This window comes from Lactuca sativa, chromosome 7 (genome assembly GCF_002870075.4).
Source record: "Lactuca sativa cultivar Salinas chromosome 7, Lsat_Salinas_v11, whole genome shotgun sequence".
Lineage (NCBI taxonomy): Eukaryota > Viridiplantae > Streptophyta > Magnoliopsida > Asterales > Asteraceae > Lactuca > Lactuca sativa.
This window is the reverse complement of record NC_056629.2, coordinates 107,428,244-107,449,106: the sequence shown is the minus strand read 5'-3', so window position 1 is coordinate 107,449,106 and position 20,863 is coordinate 107,428,244.

Sequence of the window (20,863 nt, the reverse complement as noted above, 5' to 3'; positions counted from 1 at the left end):
GCCGCTATAGACGCCTCCACAAAAGCTTGTGAGGCTGCGACCGCAAAAGTCGATAAACTATTCTCAGACGCCTCTTCCCTGTTGAAGTCCTTACAGGAGAGCGCCGATGCCACCAAGACAACTTTGGAACCAATCGTTCAGCAATTGGCCAAGTTCGTCTCAGTGGAGTTACAGTCATTCGCTACATTACGTCAATCCATCAGCGATGACAACTCGGCCCTTCGTGCCTCCATTGACGAGCGCCTCGCTAAGCTTCAGGAGGATCTCGCAGCTGAAAATTCGTTAATGGACGTTTTAGCAAGCAAAACCACCGCCCTTAAGGTCAAGAGCACTCAAATTTCAAACTATCAGCAACAGCTTGAAGCTCTTCGATCCGAACGGGAGGTTGTAAAAACTTGTGTTTCGGATGTACACGCTGCCCTATCTAACATCCTGGAAGCACACGATCCCATTCTCAATCACTCGGTGAGGCGCACCCTTGCTGAGAAACTTACTCCTGCGATGGACCTTCTTAGCAAAATCGAGGGCTTACCCAGTTTCGTGTCCAATCCGAAACAAGGGGGAGAAGGGAAGAAGTCCGGATCGAAACCACCTCCTTCCTCAACAGCTGCTCACACAACCGAACCACCTCCGACTGGTCAAGCTTCGGGTTCGGGTGTGAAGGAAAAAGGGATAAAAATAGCTGAGGAAGAAGATGAAGATGAAGATAAAGAAACCATTGTGGACCTGTTGAAACGCAAAAACAGTCGCAATGTGGAAGACGACAATATTCGTGTGGCGCGAGAGGCTGAAGAAGCCGAACACATGCAGAAGGAAGCCCACGATCTCCTCGAGAGCAGGAAGACTCTTTTCCCTGCCTGGACTCGGGAGAGAATGATCAAGGAGGCCATAGACACTCCTAGCATACTATGGCTCGAACCGGTGATATCGTTCGACTGCAATAACTATGTTGATTCGCAGTTCGATATGCCGTTGACTCGAAAGGCGTTTATCTTCCACGCCTTCTCCAATATTTATGAAGTCCCTCATCCGAACACTGAGGTCGATAGGGAGCTTATCGAGTTATATCTAAAAGCTGCTCAACCACAATATCAGACATGGAGCGCTCAGAAGATCGTGAACGTTCGGGTCTTAAAGCCTTATACCGAAGGGAGATTCATCAACGTTCGGTTCAGGGTGATAAGAGGGTCTGCTAGAACCGAACATCTTATTTCTTTGGCAGATTTACCGAACTTAAACCCTCATGATTGGATTGTTTTGCACAACATCCTTTTGACGAACGAAGCAGAATATGGTCCTATTATAGACCATCTCAAGAGGATGATTGTTGGTTACATCATGGAGGTAGCCCTTATGGATCAGGAGATTGCCACAGTCTTCAAGAAGAAACCGAAAATAGCTCCTGTGGGATCAGCCAGTGATCTCAATCAAATGAAGATGGGCAAGATCGATCCGAGATGTAATTCGGTCATGTTCACTAGAGCAGAAGGACAGAAATGTCTCTTTGCTTTGGCAGATAAACATCTTTACACCAATACTTTCCTTGAGCATGTTTTGTCAATCATCCGAAGGTGTAAGGAGAATGCAGCAGATGATGTCAAGTACTTCAACGACATGATCCAATGGTACATCAGATTCAGGCAAACGATACTTGCTCTGATATCTCGTCTGTTTGAGACCGTGAAGAAGAAGGTACCTGGTGCTGCTGCTAGCCCAAGTAAAAAGTGAAGATCTCGCTCCAATTGACGCAAAGGGGGAGATTGTTAAGTTGAAGACTCGTTTGAAGATTACGTCATTGGGCTCGGCTGTTAGTCCATTAGTTTTGTACTCTGGTTTTGGGCCTGTCCAACCATGAGTTTGCTAGGTTCACTATATAAAGATATGCTTGCATGCATATTAGGTTAACGATTCAGAAGTAACGAATACGATAGGATTGCAGATTTATTTTATCGTTCTTGTAAACCTCCAACCCTCTACAGTTGATGTTCTTGATCGAGCTCTTCTGAGGGTTTTGTTTATAATCATTCGACTCGTTTGATTCATCGTTGATTTGTTCATAATTTTGCTTTCGTTTTTACTGTTTAAATATTTATTCACGTGTTTAAGATCTAATCGATCTTCAAGATTAAGTTTTAATCTCATCAGAATCTGGAAAGGTTTCAAAGTTAGAAATTATTCAATCTGTGTAAGATTAGGAAACTTAATGCAAGAAGGATGTTTCCAAGGAGCTGATCTCCTTTGGAATGCTCTGTAATGGTTGTTGTCAAGTCTTTCTGACTTTGTGCATAATCATTACAAGAGGATCAATGCATATAAGTTTAGAATCTAACAGATTTCAGTAAATGGCATGAATTTGGAATTCTTGCATTTGCAGTAAGGATTTGGGACTGTGAAAAGAGGATCATTGGAGTTATGTTCAATTGATCTATATCACAAAGTAAAGATCATAGATAAACATAGAGTGCATACTTTGTGTATGGCAAAGCTATTGTTTAGAAAAAACATAGTGTACATGCTTGGAGCATGGGATAACTAGTGTTTTTAATTCAAGTATAAAGTTAATAAAACCGAAACAATGAATAATGAGTAATCAGTATGGTGATAAATAGAAATTGTTTTATTTATATTCATAGGTTTTGATACCATATTAGATTCATTTATCCGTGTGTTTCACTTTGCATGTTTTGACTTCCATAATAACTTGGTTATTCTTCCAGAATGACTAAGTTATTCAAAGCCATCCACAGTTGGTCATATGTTGGAAGTAGATATGAATCAAGACTGTCATGGGTTGGCTTGTAGAGGTCCAAGTTGGTGGACAAAGTTGTGCTACAACACTCATGAGTGCTCATAAGTTCTGAGTATTGGATTCAACCCGCGCTCATTTGAATCACTTCATGGATTTTGTCACGAGTGATCATGAGACAATAATAAATTTTATTCTTCAAACCTAGAGATATGAGTTGTTACTATGAGTTGGTTATACATTGATTGCACGAAACCGCATTGGTAACTCGATGTTATAAAACGTGTCTTTGTGTATGATTCAACAAGTAGCAGAACAAGCCATATGAGTCGAAGTTTATCCATTCCTTTTACCTTCGGGATCTGTGGGCCCCTCGATGATTTAGCGATGACACATGTGAGTGCTTTACCAAGCCAGGAATGATTTGATTAGTTCAATCAGTCAGTCATCATAAATCGGAAATCGGGAAACAACAAATGGATAGAGAGAATGATTTATAATCAATGTCTCAGTCCATATGATATCTAGAATGGAGGAATATATGATCCCTTATCTAATGGACAAGTCATTGACAAAGGTAAGAGATCATCGGCAAGGTCAGAGTTCGACAGAAGCTTTTGAGAGCTACTATTGCTAGTTGGTTCTTGAAGTCATAGGCAATAATAGTTTTAGACTTCTCCAAGTGGGAGACTGTTGGATTAATGTCTAAGTCCATAACTATAATTGGTAAGACTTGACCCGACCCGGCATGGTCCATTTGGGTGGCATGGCATCATGCATTTGGATAGACTATAATGAGAGAAATAACACTTAAGGTTTGTTAATATATTATAAGTTATAATATATTAATAAGATTATTTAATTAGTATTGATCAAGAATTAATCTAGAATTAATTAAGTGATCCAAAGAAGACTAATTAAATATATGGGTTGATTGTGTAAATCATCCATACTTGTATAGTGGGCTAATGCTCCATGGATTTTCAAGTTGGGCTAAAACCCATATGATGCTCCATGGATGCTCCATGGTGTATTTGAACCCATGGATCCAAGTAAATGGAAAGCCATGACAATTAGGGTTTACCCTAATTGTAACAACTATATAAGATCATATTCTTTGGGAAAAATCGGCACTATGAGTGAGTGAGAGGGCTAGCCGATTTTCAAGAAGTGTTCAAATTTCTCTCAAGTTATTCCAAGTGTATTTGGTGTTGTGTGAACCATTTGAGGTGTCACACTTGGGGCACTAGGCACTGAAGCTTCTTGAGAACATTCTACACCAAAGAGGTATGTATTCTATCTTGTTATATTCATTGTTTTTGTATGCTAGATTAGGATAATACCTTGGATGTTCATATTTGCATGTATAATAAAGAAAACATAGATCCAAGGTATATAGGGTTGCATGTACACTTAGGACTGTTAGAATGCTCAAAACCCAACAGTCACAAATATCTTCTTCTCATTAAAAGGTCTACCCAAATGTTCCGATGCCATGTAACCCAAATGGATCATGCCAGGTCGAGTCAAGTATATACCAATTATAGTTACGGACTTAGACACTAATCCAATAGTCTCCCACTTGGATAAGTCTAATAACTATTATTGCAATTATAACTTCACAACTTGACCAACAATCGTAGCTCTTAAAAGCTGCCGTCAAACTCTAAACAAATCAATGACGCGTCCATTAGATAAGTGATCATATATTCCTCCATTCTAGATAGCATATGGATTGAGACATGGATTATAATCAGTCTCTCTGTCCATTTGTTGTTTCCTAATTTCCGATTTATGATGACCGGCTAATTGAACAAATCAAATCAGTCTAGGCTTGGCCAAGCACTTAGGGGTGCCATCACTAAATCATCTAGGGGCCCACATATATCGATTTTATCCCATTAAGGGTAAAAGGAATGGATAAACTTCGACTCATATTCTTGTATTGACTACTTGTTGAATTATACACAAAGGCATGTTTTATAACATCGAGTTACCAATGCGTTTTCGTGCAATCAATGTATAACCAACTCATAGTCAACAACTCATATCCCTAGGTTTGAAGAATATAAGATATTATCGTCTCACGATTCACTCATGATAAAATCCATGAAGTGAATCCTAATGAGCGTGGGTTGAATCCAATACTCAGGACTTATGAGCACTCATGAATGTTGTAGCAACCATTGCTATGTCTAATGCACATTAGACAAATCATACAAGCAAAATTCATGACAGTCTTGAATCAATACCTACTTCCAAAGTGTGACTGACTGTGGAGAGTTTGAATAACTTAGTCATTCGGGAAGAATGACCTAGTTATTCTGGAAGTCAAAACATGCAAAGTGAAACACAAGAATAATACTTAATCCTATATGGTCCCAAACTCTTGAGTGTAAATAAAAACCCTTTTATCTAAGCACCATATTGATTACTCATTATTCGTTGTTTCAATTTCTCAACTTAATACTTGAATTGAAACAATAGTCATGCCATGCACCAAACATGCATACTATGTTCGTCCAAACAATAGTTATGCCATACTCCAAGTATGCACACTACGTTTACATATTGTCTTCTCTTTGTGAAATAGATCAATTGAGTATATTTCAATGATGTTTGCTTCACAATTCCAATCCTTATAGTAAATGTAAGAATACCAAACTCTTGCTATCTACTATAATTTGTTAGATTCTAAAATTATATGCAATGATCCCCTTTTAATGACTATGCACAGAAGTCACAAAGACTTGGCAACAGACATTACATAGTATTCCAATGGAAAGCAATTCCATGGAAATGAAGTCTCAAATTCAAAGTACATTCCTTTGAACATCCTTCTTTCCATTAAGTTCTTTAATCTTGCACAGATTCAGAGAATAACTTCCACCTATGGAAACAATTCCATGTTACCATTTTGACTATCACTTCTAAACAAGAGTTGCCACTTTTCAGAATATGTCAATATGGTCCTTTCCAAATTTTACATTATACTTCTAATTGTCCACGATCAAATAATCTTTGGTAAACCTCAAATTGTCCTCGACAATTGTTTAATCATTTTAGTCATGTCTGGTTCTATTCCTCTTTTATTTTCCATGTTCTCACAATTCGAACTATGAAGAGGGATACCGTAATCATAATCGAATTTTGAGAATGCAACCTATATAGAATTTCCTTATGTTGGACCATTCCAACATAACATTCATATATATCTTTGACTAAAGTTGACTAAAATCTCAATCTAAGCTTGTAGAATTGGAATGAAGCATAAAATCCTCTCACCTAATTATAGCAAAACAACTTTTCAAACCCGAATTGAAACTTTTGTTTTTCTATAATTAACATTGCTAACTTGCAGCAATTAACATAATAATCATGCTCCCAGTAACATGATGATTATTAGCATAACACTTATGCTCCCACTAGCTCTGACATGTATCCAGAAATCAGCTGGACTTCTTGAAATCAATACTTTATTGACTTTCTTACCAAAGTTCAGATTTCTGATATGAGATGCTTTGATAAGACTTTATCAAAATAATACACCTTTCCTTAGATAGCTCACATGTTTGTCTAGACCTTTGCCACAATGATCGAACAGGATAAGAGATCGCCCAACCTTCCAATTTATCTTTCTGAAGCAACTATAACAGCTGGGCAGCTTCCTTACCCACTGGGGAATTTTTTCCTCGTTCCAACTTCAGATTCTTGGAAATCATCCCCGGTTCTTTGATTTAAGGTTAGGAGTTTCATTCTTAGCAAGATCCCCAACTATTGAATCTGTTGTCGTCGGCGGGGCTATTTCTTCATTTTTATTCTGTTTCAACAGTTTTTTCTGTGTTCGATTTTGTTGTCCCACCTATAAAGATCGATTTTCTAGTTGACGGATATTGACCAGTAGTGGCACACTCGATAAATTCCTCATCTATACCTTTTGATGGGAAAAGAAGGTCTCGAGCTCCAGTTGAATCCGGAAAATATGGTTACTGTCCCCACTAGATGATTACTGATTCTACTATACTATAACCCATCTTTGCTTCTCTTATTCAATCTCTGGTTGATATTCCAATTCTTGATATTCCTCTAACTCTAAACCTGCCTATTCTATGGTACATTAAAACATATCCTTCTATTGGGGGCATCTTCCCTTGTATTCTCTATGATAATAATAGATTTCAATTCGACCTTTACTGATTGAACTGATCTTATTGAATCAATGGGTGGAAATTTTCACTAGTTAGTGTGCCGGTTAACCACACACACTCCACTAACTATATGAGAATGCAAATATCACAATTGCTATCTACTTAAAATCTTCTTAGTGAAAGCGTTTCCTGACCATCATTTTCATGAATCGAAGAGACACCTTATGACACTTAGATATTATGGTGTATGTGTTCCTATCCATGTGATTTTGTCATAACCATAATCACAAGGCAAGGTTAGTGGCAAATTCAAACACATATGGACTGAACTTGTTCAATCTTAATTTCTTGCCACCCGGGAGCACAAGGGCCTACCATTGCTTCCAGGCTGTTATGCAAACAATTGTGAACTCATAGAACTCACATGCATAGTCAAATCTAACTGGAATAAGCATAAAACAAGAATATGTCAACATGATAGATTACAAACCTCAAGTCGTGGGCTAGCGATTAACAATACCTTGATTAGTTCTTGAAACTATTTCAGGATCTTTTAGACTCCCACTGTCCTCTTGACATATAAGACTCTTTGTCAAGAACGATTCCTTGACAAAACAAATATTCAAGAGTAAGTACACATTCTTATCAAGTCAAACACTTCTCACAATTGGTCTTAGTTGGTCTTTGTTTTATCCAAAACATCACGACTTACCAATCTCAAATGTACAAGAATAGGAAACATCTTACTCTATATTTGACAAGTATTATAAACTTTCTAAAGATTATGTCACTCAAGGCTCAAACTTGGAGTATGACTCTAAGATTTGATTATGGAACGAAGTATGATTTATCTTTTGATTTGACCATTTCAACAATTCACGATTCCTCTCCTTAGCCAAACAAATAAACTAAGGTGTCCTTAGAGGATCATTTGTGATATGGTTCCATAATCACCAAGATAGTCATAAAACAAGATACTCAAGTACTCTCCCATCTCTTCATATTGAAGAAACTTTTATCTTCCTGCCTTATTTGATTCTTCTTATCCGTTCTAACATACATTGAAACCTTTCCAATGTTTCGGAATTACTCTTAAACTGGTAAGCATAACCATATTTACTAAACTTTAGTAAATCATAACGAATAATCTTATCAACCTTTGTGGTGGACCCGATTAGCACATAACAATGTGTACCCAATCCTTTAGTCCTTCACTTGACTCACATGTACATGTGAACAAGGAATTTGTCTTAATTTCCCAAAGATGAAAAATTCTCATTCAACATACAATACAAGTTGCATGATTTCAAGTTTTTATCCAACTGAAACTTGAGTGATGAGAATCTTTCCTTATTTGGTAAATTATGACACTACCACAAATGAAAGAATCAAATCCATTTACCAATATTGCTTATCAACGGAAACATATAAACAACAATTTTTCACAAATGCCATTGTAAGGATACTTAAAATAAATAAAAAAAAATTCTTTTATTTTAAAACTTGCGGAAAAACTTATCCTTACAATGTAAATACATATGAAAAACATTTTGTCGTCTATTGCTAAGAAATATATATCATAACTCTTATGCAGCAACTCAAAGTTCTGATCATCGGACCATGCGATCGAAATCCATCTTCGCGATCAGAATCAGCATAATCACACTTTAAGCTTCCTTTGATTCTTCCAAAACATCAAAATGAAATTACATTGCATTAACTATTAAGAATCTCGAAATAGGATCTTTATAGAGTTAGATAATGGACTTTACCTGAAGCAAAGTAAAACTTTTGACTTTTACCATCCTTATGAAATTTCAGGTAAATTGGGCAGGTTCGCAACCAATGCCCCTTTCATTGGCAAAAGAAACATATGGACTCTTTGGAAATGGTACACAAGACTATCACATACTTATCCTTTATCTTTACCATTAGGTAAAACGAATTGACCATGACCAATCCCTTTCAATTGGGAAGAGAAAGTTTTCTGGACTTCCAATGTCACCATTGTCAATTTCCAAATAGGTTTGGGAAGTAGATCTTTTAGTCTAGTTACTTTACCGATGCTCCAAATCATTGCTGATTTAGCAGTATCAAGCAAATAGGTAAGATCACTAAGGGTCATGTCTTGATCTGTCATCAGGGTGTGACTGAAGAACCAAGTCAACAGCCAACTACCTCGATACTTCGTTACCCAACTCTCCCGGCTTGCCAATAGGGATTGAGTGACTTTGAACATTTCAAGTATTTGAACTTGTGGGATAGGGAGATTTATTAGAGGAGGTGGAGGAAGTGGAGTATGATTTCCACTCCCATTAATGCACAACAAAGGGATTGATCTTTCACTTTGGTTGCCATTTAGGATATAATCTTCATTAGGAAGCTTGTTCCTAAAGACTTGGGAAGACCATAGGTGTCTGAAGGAGACATCTATAAGGGAGAAATTCAAGTTAGGTTGTTTAAAGTCCTTAATATAACACCCAATATGAAATATTAACGCTAGGACTCAACAACCTACTTATAACTGGAAGAGGGATGCCGTAATCCGAGTTATAAAATAGTTGAAGGTAGGTAAATGACGATTTACCAATTTCCACCATGAAAAACGAAATATAATTAAGTTTTAATCGGATTTGAAACTCCTAGATCTTTTGAGATACATTGAACTTTCAATGGCATGTTTGAATCTCGATTGTGCCCTCTCAAGTTTGTGACTAGGATGTCAAGGATCACAAACAAGGTGCGAATAACCATGAAAATTGACTTGGTACCCTTAACTTTATCACCTAATCGATGTGCTAGTTAACTACACACGCTCCACCCATCTATAATAAAGTCAAGTTGCCCTTCGCCACTTTTACTAGTCCTTATTAGTGTGCCGGTTAACCACACACGCTCCATTAACGACTTGGTAAGGTGCAAAGTGTAATTTCATGGGTTAGCACCTATTTCACATTTTCCTAAGTAACTAAGATTGGGAATTTATAAGTGTTTAGTTACTTAGTATTTATCATTATACTTTTAATGAAGGGAGAATTATAGTCCTTTCCTACCCGTTAGGATAACGACCCTCCACCAGTCAAGGAAGCGGTGAGTGAGAGTGGACACCTATTAAACTGTCATTATAGGCAGTAACCTTATACCCCCTTATAGATTGGCTTCGTGAATGAGGCCTACTAATGGTAAGATTGAATTTAGCTTTTATATATATATATATATATATATATATATATATATATATATATATATATATATATATATATATATAATTAAAACTATAATAATAGTATAAGTGTTGAGTTTTAAACTTTTAAAATTCTAGGATTTGATTTGGAATTAAAGCATTCATAAGCAAAACTTTACAAATTCCAAAACTTGAGGGCAAGTGTTGAAACTTTTCAAAACTCTTGGATTTTCATAACTTATGAGTTTAATTAAAGTTTTAAAGACTTTAATGAAGAGACTCTTGAACATCCACAACTTGAGGACAAGTTATGAAATCCATAAAAACTATATTATGAGAAAAAGACTCTTCATTTTTGTAACCTATTACTTAAAAGAAAAACTCTTCATTTCCATAACTTGAGGACAAGTTATGGAGTTCATAAAAACCATTAAGATCAAATTACCAATTAACACAATAATCAAGTTATTTTTCTACGAACAAGATCAAACTCATAAGTGAAGATAATTCATATCAACAATTTTCAAGAACTTAACTAATCACATAAACTAAAACAAGTCTTGAAACTTTGACAATTATTATTTATTTGGATGAGAATAAACATTACCATAACATCAAAATCAAGTTTTATGAACAAAAACACTTTGTGGTAATGATTCCACTCCAAAACAGGTCAAAAAAAACTAAAAATTTTCACTGAACAGTCACCACCTCGTGGTGAACTGGCAGATTAAAAAAATAAATTTTCTTGCAAATAGCATCAAGTATAATTGAAAACAAGGCTAGGCTCTAATACTACTGTTCGGTTTTTAGCATTCTAACACTCCTATGGTGTACATGCAACCCTAAATACCTTGGATCTATGTTTTCTCTATTATACATGCAAATATCATTTTTCCAAGGTATTGTTCTAACTAGCATAATCTAAAGTACATATAATATAAAAAAACTAGTAGAATTACATACCTCTTTATTGGTGCTTGATTTCATGGAGCTCAAGAGCCTAGTGCCCCAAATGTGACACCTCAAATGGTTCACACATCACCATGAACAACTTGGAATAACCATGAGAGAAGATATGAGTCTTATCACTCTATGAAATCGGCTTGATCTCTATATTATGCACTAGCGCCAATTTCACAAACCAATGGGGTCTTTATATAGTGTGCACATTAGGGTTACACCATGTAACCTATAACTTTACCCATTATTTATGCTCCATGGGTTTTAACCTCCATGGAGTATCCATAGGCCACCACATGGGTTAAACCTAACATAAGGAATCATGGATCATAAGCCCACATATATAAGAATCAATGATTTACACAATCAATCCCCATATATTTAATTAGTCTCTTTTTTATCACTAAATTAATTCCAAATTAATTATTGATAAATACTAATTAAATAATATGATTTCATATTAATATATTAGAACTTATAATATATTAAGATGTCACAAATATCTTCTTCTCACTAAAAGGTCTACCCAAATGTTCCAATGCCATGCAACCCAAATGGAACATGCCGGGTCGGGTCAAGTATATACCAATTATAGTTACGGATTTAGACGCTAATCCAACAATATATCCATGACTAAATTTGATTAAAATCTCAATCTATGCTTTTAGAATTGAAATGAAGCATGAATTCCTTTCCCTTAATTATAGCAAGAAAACTTTTCAAACCTTGCAACTTCACGACTTTGAAACTTTTGTTTTCTATAGTTAAAATTGATAACTTGCAACACTTACCATAATAATTATGCTCCCACTAGCATAATAATTACATTCTTATTAACATAACACTTATGCTCCCACTAGCTTTGACATGTATTCAGAGATCGGCTGGACTTCTAGATATCAATACTTATTGACTTTCATTACCAAAGTTTAGATTTATGATACAAGATGCTTCGATAAGATTTTATCTATGATTCTCAAAATCATACACCTTTCCTTAGATATCTCACAAGTGTGTCGAAACAATTTTAGAACTTACATCAATAAGTCCTAAATGTTTTAGACCTTTGCCATTTCTCACAATTCAAACTATAAAGAGGGATGTCGTAATCATAATCGAATTTAAGAATTCAAATATCATAATTGCTAAATATTAAAATCTACTTAGTGAAAGCGTTTCCTCACAATCATTTTCATGGAGCGGAGAGAAACCTTATGACACTTAGATTTTATGATGTATGTGTTCCTATCCATGTGAATTTGTCATAACCATAATCACATGACAAGGTTAGTGACAAATCCAAACTCATATGGACTAAACTTGTTCTATCTTAATTTCTTGCCACTTGGTAGCACAAGAGCCTACCATGTCTTCCAAGTTGTTAAGCAGCTCACCCACACTGATTAATGAAACTTTCATTGATCCAGGTGTTGTGCTTTATGCAAACAACTGAGAACTCATAGATATCACATGCATAGTCAACTTTTAACTGGAATGAGCACATAAATAAGAATATGTCATCACGATAGGTTACAAACCTCAAGGCGTGTGCTAGTGATTAACAATAGGTTTATTCTTCATTACTTCTTGAAACTTTCAAGATATTTAAGACTCCTACTGACCTCTTGACATATAAGATTCACTTTGTCAAGGAACATTACTTGACAAACAAATATTCAAGAGTTTGTACGGTTTCTTATCAAGAAAGACACTTCACACAATTGGTCTTAGTTGGTCTTTGTCCTTACCAAGACATCACAACTTACCAATTTCAAATATACAAGAGTAAGAAACATGTTACTCTACATTTGCTGAGTGTTATAAACATTCTTAATTTAGTGTCACTCAAGGAACAAGCTTGGAGTATGACTCTAATACTTGTTTTTGGAACAAAGTATGTATCATCTTCTAGATTTAACCATTTCAACAGTTCACGATTCCTGTTCTTAGCCATAAAAATGCACTAAGATATCCTTTGAGGATCAATTGTGAAATGGTTTTTCATAATCATTAAGATGATCATAAAACACGATACTCAAGTACTCTCTCATCTTTTCAGATTGGAGAAACTTCTATCTTTCTGCCTAATTTGATTATTCTCATTCGTTCTGCCAATGTTCAGAATTATACTTAAACGTGTAAGCATAACCATATTTACTAAACTTTAGTAAATCATGATGAATAGTCTTATCGTTCTTTGTGGTGGACCTGACCAACGAACACCCAATGTACCCGATCCCCTAGTCCATCACTTGACTTATATATATATATATATATATATATATATATATATATATATATATATATATATATATATATATATATATATATATGAACAAGGAATTAATCTTAATTTCCCAAAGATGAAGGTTCTCATTCATCACACAATACAAGTTGCATGATTCGAAGTTTCTATCCAACTGAAACTTGGGTGATGAGAATCTTTCCTTATTTGGAAAATTCTCGACAGTACCATAAACGAAAGAATCAAATTCATATTGCTAACATAGAAACATACAAACATCAATTTTCAGAAATGCCATTGCAAGGAGATATAATAAAATAAAAACAAAATTTTATTTATTTATAAAATGCGGAAAAACCTTTCCTTACAATGCAATTACAAATGAAAACTATGTTACTACATATTTCTAAGCAATCTATCATAACTCTTAAGCAACAGCTCAAAAATCCGATCATCAAACAATGCTATTGAAATCCATCTTCGTGACCAGATTCAGCATACTCTTCCTTTAAGCTTCCTTCCTTTTGCATGATCCTACAAAACATCATAATGCAACCTTGTCACATCATGTATTAAAAATCAACAGTTAGGAACTTTATAGAGTTAGATAGTGGTTTACCGAAAGCAGAGTCAAAGTTATTGATTCTACCTTCTTTGAAGTACTCAAGGCAACTTCGCTTTCAATTTCCCTTCAAATGGCGGTAGAAACAAATGGCTTCTTTTACATTGGCACATGAGACAATCACAGACTTAGCCTTTCTCTTTACCATTTGGTCAACCGGGTTGACTATGGCCGATCCATTTCCATTAGGAAGAGAAATCTTTTCTGGACTTCCAATGTTTGCATTATCAATGTCCATGGAAGTTTGATAAGTAGATCTTCCAATCAAATTTGCTTTTCCAGTGCGCCAAATCATTGTTGATTTACTAGCAACAAGCGAATAGGAAAGATCAATAAGGGTCATGCCGTGGTCTGTCACATAGTAGTCCTTAATGAACTCACTATATGACTCGGGAAGTGACTGAAGAACCCAATCAATAGCGAACTTTCTTGAGACAACGACACCCAATACTCTCAGCCTGTCAATATGTGACTTCATCTCCAACACATGAGTACACACATGTCTTCCATCTTGATGTTTCATTGCACGTAGGGCTTGAGTGACCTTGAATTTTTCAAGTCTTTGAATTTGTGGGTTAGGGTGAATTATTGGAGGAGGTGGAGGAAGTGAAGTATGATTTCCACTTCCATGATCCAATCGTGGAACATCATATTCAAGGGGAAAGCTTATTCCATAGTTGTCTGAACTAGACATCTACAATGATGGAAATTCAAGTTAGTTGATTTAAGTTCTTAATATAACACCCAAATGAAATATTAAGGCTAGGACCCAACACAATATTTTAAAATTCGGAAGAAGGATGCCGTAATCCAATTGCAAAATATTTGAAGGTAGGTAAATGATGATTTACCAATTTCCACCATGAAAAACGAAAATGAATTTTAGGTATTAAATGGATTGAAATTCCTAGATCTTTTGAGATTCATTGAAATTTTCAATGAAATGTTTAAATCTTGATTGTGCCCTTCAGGTTTGTGACTGGGATGCCAAGGATCAAAAAAATGGTGTGGAAACCATTTAAATTATCTTGGTACACCCAATGTTACAACCACCTAATCAATGTGCTGGTTAACCACACACGCACCATTGATCTATGATTAACATCAAGCTACCCTTTTCCATGCATCGTCAGTCCCAGATTAGTATGTCGGTTAACCACATGCGCTCCACTAAAGACTTAGCAAGGTGCAAAGTGCAATTTCATAGGTTAGCACCAAATTCACATTTTTCCTAAAGTAACTAAGATTGGGAATTTAGTAAAAGTTTAGTTACTTTATCATTATCATTATACTTATAATGAGAATTAATGTCCTATCCTACCCGTTCGGCTAACGACCCTCCATTAGTCAAGGAAGCGGTCAATGAGAGTGGACACCCATTAAACCATCATTTTATAACCAGTAACCATATACCCCCTTATAGACCGACTTTGTGAATGAGGCCTACTAACGGTAAGACTGACTTTATTCTTATACATATATATATATATATATATATATATATATATAAATATTAAACCCATAATATTATAATAGTATAAGTGTGTAATTTTAAACGTTTAAAATTCTAGGGTTTGGAATTAAATGTTTCAAAAGTTATACTTTACATTTACAAATTCCAAAACATGAGGGAAAGTTTTGAAACTTTTCAAAACTCTTGGTTTCCATAACTTATGAGTGAATGTGGTTTATTATGAAAAGACTCTAGAAATTCCATAACTTGAGGACAAGTTATGGAGTTCATAAAACATTTATGTAAAAGACTCTTCATGTTCCATAACTTAAGGAGAAGTTATGGAAGACTTTAAAAAAATTTAAGATCAATTTATTTCAAACAAAACTAACACATAATTTTTATGATCTAAATTAACTCATAAGCCAAGATAATTAATATCATCAATTTATAAGAAAATTAGTTTATCAATTAAACTCACAATTCTCTTAAAATTTTGACAATTATCCTTTCATTGGATAAGAATCATCATTACGATATCAAGAAAATCAAATTTTATGAACTAAAACATTTTGTGGTAATGATTCTAATCCAAAACATGCCAAAAAAACTCGAAAATTTGTTGTCTGGACAAGCAACTCGTCGAGCCCATCTATGGACTCGCCGAGTACATGCCTAAACTCATCCTACTCGTCAAGTTCAAGTAGGGACTCCTCGAGTAGGCCTGTCAGACAGTTTTTCAACTTTGAAAAATAACACATTTGCATCAAATATAACAGAAAAACAATCCTAGGCTCTGATACCACGAAAGGCTTTTAGCATACTACAACATCTTATGGTGAACATACAACCCTAAATGGTTTGGATATATGTTTTCTCTAATTCTACATGCAATATTGTTTCCAATGCATTAAGCCTACAACTAGGATGCAATATACATGAACAACATAAAATACTAGTTAGGAGTTTACCTCTTTATGTAGTTTGTAGAACTTGTTTTGTTTGGCCTTTAAGAATTTAGTGCCCTAAGTGTGACACCTCAAATGGTTCACAACACACGTTAGACAAATGGTGACTTTTCAGAGAATATTCTTACACTCAAATCGGCTCATGAACTCTTAGAAGATTTAGTGCATGATTTTGGATGCTATGGGGCTTCTTATATAGCGTGGCAAGATTAGGGTTAGCACCATGTAAACCCTAATTCCCATGACTCTTCATATTACCTAGGATCCATGGGTTAAACCTCCATGGACTACCATATTCGTTTAGCCCATCCTAAATAACAATTGGCCCATACTATAAGAATCATTCATTTACCAAATCAATCCCCATATATTTAATTAGTCTCTTTTGATCACAAAATTAATTCTCGATCAATACTAATTAAATCATATGATTTCATATTAATATATTAGAACTTAAAATATGTTAACAAATCATAAATAAATTCTTCTCAAAAGTCCATCCTATCAAATTGTCCTGGTGATATGCAACCCAAATGGACCATGCTACTCTCGGGTCAGGTACATACCAATTATAGTTTTGGGCTTAGACACCTAATCCAACACTAAAACCTATATAAACCCTACTTAGGGTTGGATTTCATCTATGCACTTCTCAAAAACGCTTAGAGCCGAAATTCTTCTTCCTTTCTCTCTCTCTAAAGTATTCCTTGGTTGCTTGAGTTTGTTTGTGAGCCTTAGAGGCGCGACACTTGTGGCGCTTGCTACCAAAGGTCTTTCAAGCAAGGAATCAAGATTTTTTACAACAACAATCTTAAAGGTATGTTTCTTAACCCTTTACTATGTGAATTTTGATTATACACTAGGGTTCTAGGGTTTATACTTTGTGTTCATAGTTTGCATGTTCAATTAGAGAAAACTTAGATCCAATCTATTTAGGGTTGCATGCACACATAGGAATGTATGTTTTTTCCATAACCCATCAGAATAACAATGCCGTTATCCACTTTATCAAACTCTATGCCCATGGAAATAATGCAAATGACTCAAGTCTATAGTCTAAAACTTAGTATGTAGAAACTTTGTTACAGATTGTATCTCTCAATGATTTTCATATGTGACAAGAATGTCATCTACATAAATTGAAACTATGGTGATTGAAAATGAAGTCCTCTTTAAGAAAAGAGAGTATTTGGAAATACAATCTTTTGAAGTCCTCTATGGTTATTTTAGTAAGGGAAACATACCTTTGAAGCATGTCTTCTTTATAGTCATTAAAGTATGGGACATGGGAAACATAATACATGCAAGATATAAGTATTTTGAAAGTGTTTTGAAAGCTTATGGTTCTTGCATGAAAGCCATGTAATTCTTCCTTCTTTTTCCTTATAATTGTCATGATTTTTCACAAAGGAAGTAAGAAGCTAGTTTGAATTGTTTATTTATTCTTAAAGTCTTGCTCCTTATTCCCAAGCATTAATATCTAGGGATATGGTTCCTTAAAGTATGGAAGCTTATCGGATAAGGACTCTTACAAGTGACATAAAGACTAGCTTTTATGCTAGTTTTTTACTTGGATGATTTTCGTGAGAATCATTGTAACGTCCCGATTTTCAATCCAAATTTTTCATTTTTATTTATTCAAATATATGAGAGTGTGATTACATTGTGCGGAAAAATGTAGTGAATGCATGTGTGGACAATCAGACGTTACCCTTCTCACGAAATACCTAAATCCATTTATAAAAACTAGGTAAGTGCTAGGCTCTGTGAATTCCATAAAATACCATACACTACAATACATATACATACACACATATAATGGTTCAAGATCTGCCAAAAATTTTATAGTTTGGATTAGGTTCCTGACCTCTTTAACGATTCCCCCCTTCAAACTAAACTTATGTGGGATTAAAGGTTCCCAACCTCACTAATCGTTCCACCGTCACCCTTTATCTAAGTCGAATATCACAACAATTACACACATAGAGACTGAACTTTAGATTCTACTAATACAAACACATTTATACTTTCTACTCCACTAACTCCCTATCCTAACATACATGGATATATATATATATATATATATATATATATATATATATATATATATATATATATTATAGTACATGGTATATTGAGATAACTCACCTTGACAATGACTCGGAAGTTTGATAGCTATCTAGGCGATTTTTAGTAGCAATCCGACTAACGGGTAACGTGTTGAGTAGGTATTAACCTATAATACTTTTAAACTATTAAATTTTATGATGATCTGGTAATGAAAGCTGGATCTTTCACTAATCCTAATAAATACCAAGATTTGCATCAAATAAGGATCAGCTAGGCATGACAATTGGGAGGCATGACCGTTTCGCCATATAGCCTTTCTAAAATCCAACAACCAAGCCAATGTGACCATTCTAGACACAAGTCTCGTAAGTAGATCAATCAACATTATTACTGGAATTACTGGTGAATCTCATTTATATATCCATAAAAATGACTACGAATATAAGTATAAGTTACACTCGAGGCGTATCTTAACTTACCGAGATTTTAGCAAAAAAAGTCAAGAATTGTACTGGCAGAACTCTAACTTGCGAGCTTCTACTAATCGGGCTCTCTGGGACTACAAAGCTTCATTAGAACCAAAGACTTTTATTCATAGTAGGGGTGCATGACGCGCAACACAGATTCATGATGCACATTTTTTCGGGCCTGGTGATGTGGCTCCTGTCACATGATGACACGTGGAAAATCTAGGTGGTATGTCAGTGCACATCGTGCGTCTTATCTGTACGCGCGGCTGCCTGCGGAAAATTTTGATTTCTATAACACTTCATATCATTTTCGTATGAGCTCCATTTATTGACGTTTTTTATATCCACGCATAGCTATCAACGAGATCTTTAACTTTTGTTTAGAATCTATTGACTAATTTTGCCTTTATTTTTAAAGCTATATTTTTAACACGCTTAGATTGTTAAAGCCCGTATAAAAATCCTATCTCTCAGAGCTGAATTTTGTTCTCGACTATCTTTAAATTGACAAAATCATATGGACGAGATCTATAACTCTTGTTAAGTTTATTTTTCATAACAATCGACCAATCTCTATTTTGATTTTTGTATTGTACACTGCTACGCTGAAACTTCTAAAAGTAATAAATTTCTCTTATGAAGTCAGATTTGGACATGTAAGGTCACACCTTATGATATGATGAGTCAAACACTTTATACGCTGACCACCACTGCTAGTTCCAACATCAGCATCATCGCCAACGCTTGAAGACCTTATCAGCGTTAGAGTCTAGATAATGATCTTATGTAATTTTTGTATATTAGGAAATTATACGGATATGTATATTATAGATAGCATATCCGATATCTTGGTGATAAAGATCGGTTCTTATTATTGATTAGATACAATCTCTTGATTGAAGGGATATACTAGTATAGTTTAGTATATATTCAACATTAGGGTGAAACCCTATTCATTCTCTTGGTGATAATAACCCCTTTCTTGGTGAAAGACATCTTTGTGATTAACTCGTTTTCTTTACAATTTATGGTCTTTATTTTGTTTAGTTAGTTTCTTCTATGTTAATTATACTTAAAGTGTATCTTATCGATACAAACCTTCAATTGGTGTCAGACTAGGTTTTTGATAAACTCAAGTAATTATGTCGACCTCTTACAATACCAAATCATCTGCTATCAACAAGACCCCCCCCCCCCATCGATGTGCAAAATTTTACGATATGGGCAACTAAGGCTATGGTTGTTCTTGAAACCATAAATTATGAAATGCTTAACATTGTTGAGAAGGGTCCTCACATTCCTGTGTAACAACCTATGGTTAACAATGATCTTTTTGGTACCTTGAAGCAAAAGCTAAAGAATAGTTACGATGATGACGACAGGAGGCTTATCAGTCTTGATGTGAAAGCTAGGGCAGCCATACGAAACTCTCTTCGCTACAATGTGTGTCATTTAGTTTAGAACTATGAATCAGCTAAAGAAATGATGGAGACGTTGACGGTAGCTTATGAAGGCGCTGTAGAATTTCAAGCTACGACCATCAACAACCTCAATCGGAGATATGATCATTTTTTTGCTCAGCAAGAAGAATCTCTAACACAAACCTTTAACATGTTTAATTATTTGGTGAAGGAGATGCGTAGGTTAAGAATTGTCAAGCATTCTTCTCAGGTAGTTTGAAAATTCTTTGATTACCTTGGAAAAAGCTGGGAGCATTACGTTGATGTTCTTAAAAACATAGCGAAGATTAATCTCATGGATCTCAACTCGCTGTTTGAAAATCTAATAAATTACAAAGTGACTAAAGCTCTTCATAAAGACATCATGAAGGACTCAAGAAAAGAAAAGTCTGTAGCTTTGGTTTCTCGGAAGGAGGTAATAAATCTTATCAGCGACTCAGGTGACTCCGATCAGGGTGAAGCGAGTACTGAAGAAATTACTGATGAACTTACTGTCAGTGTTGCACTTTTTGTCCAATGTTATGAAGAATGCAA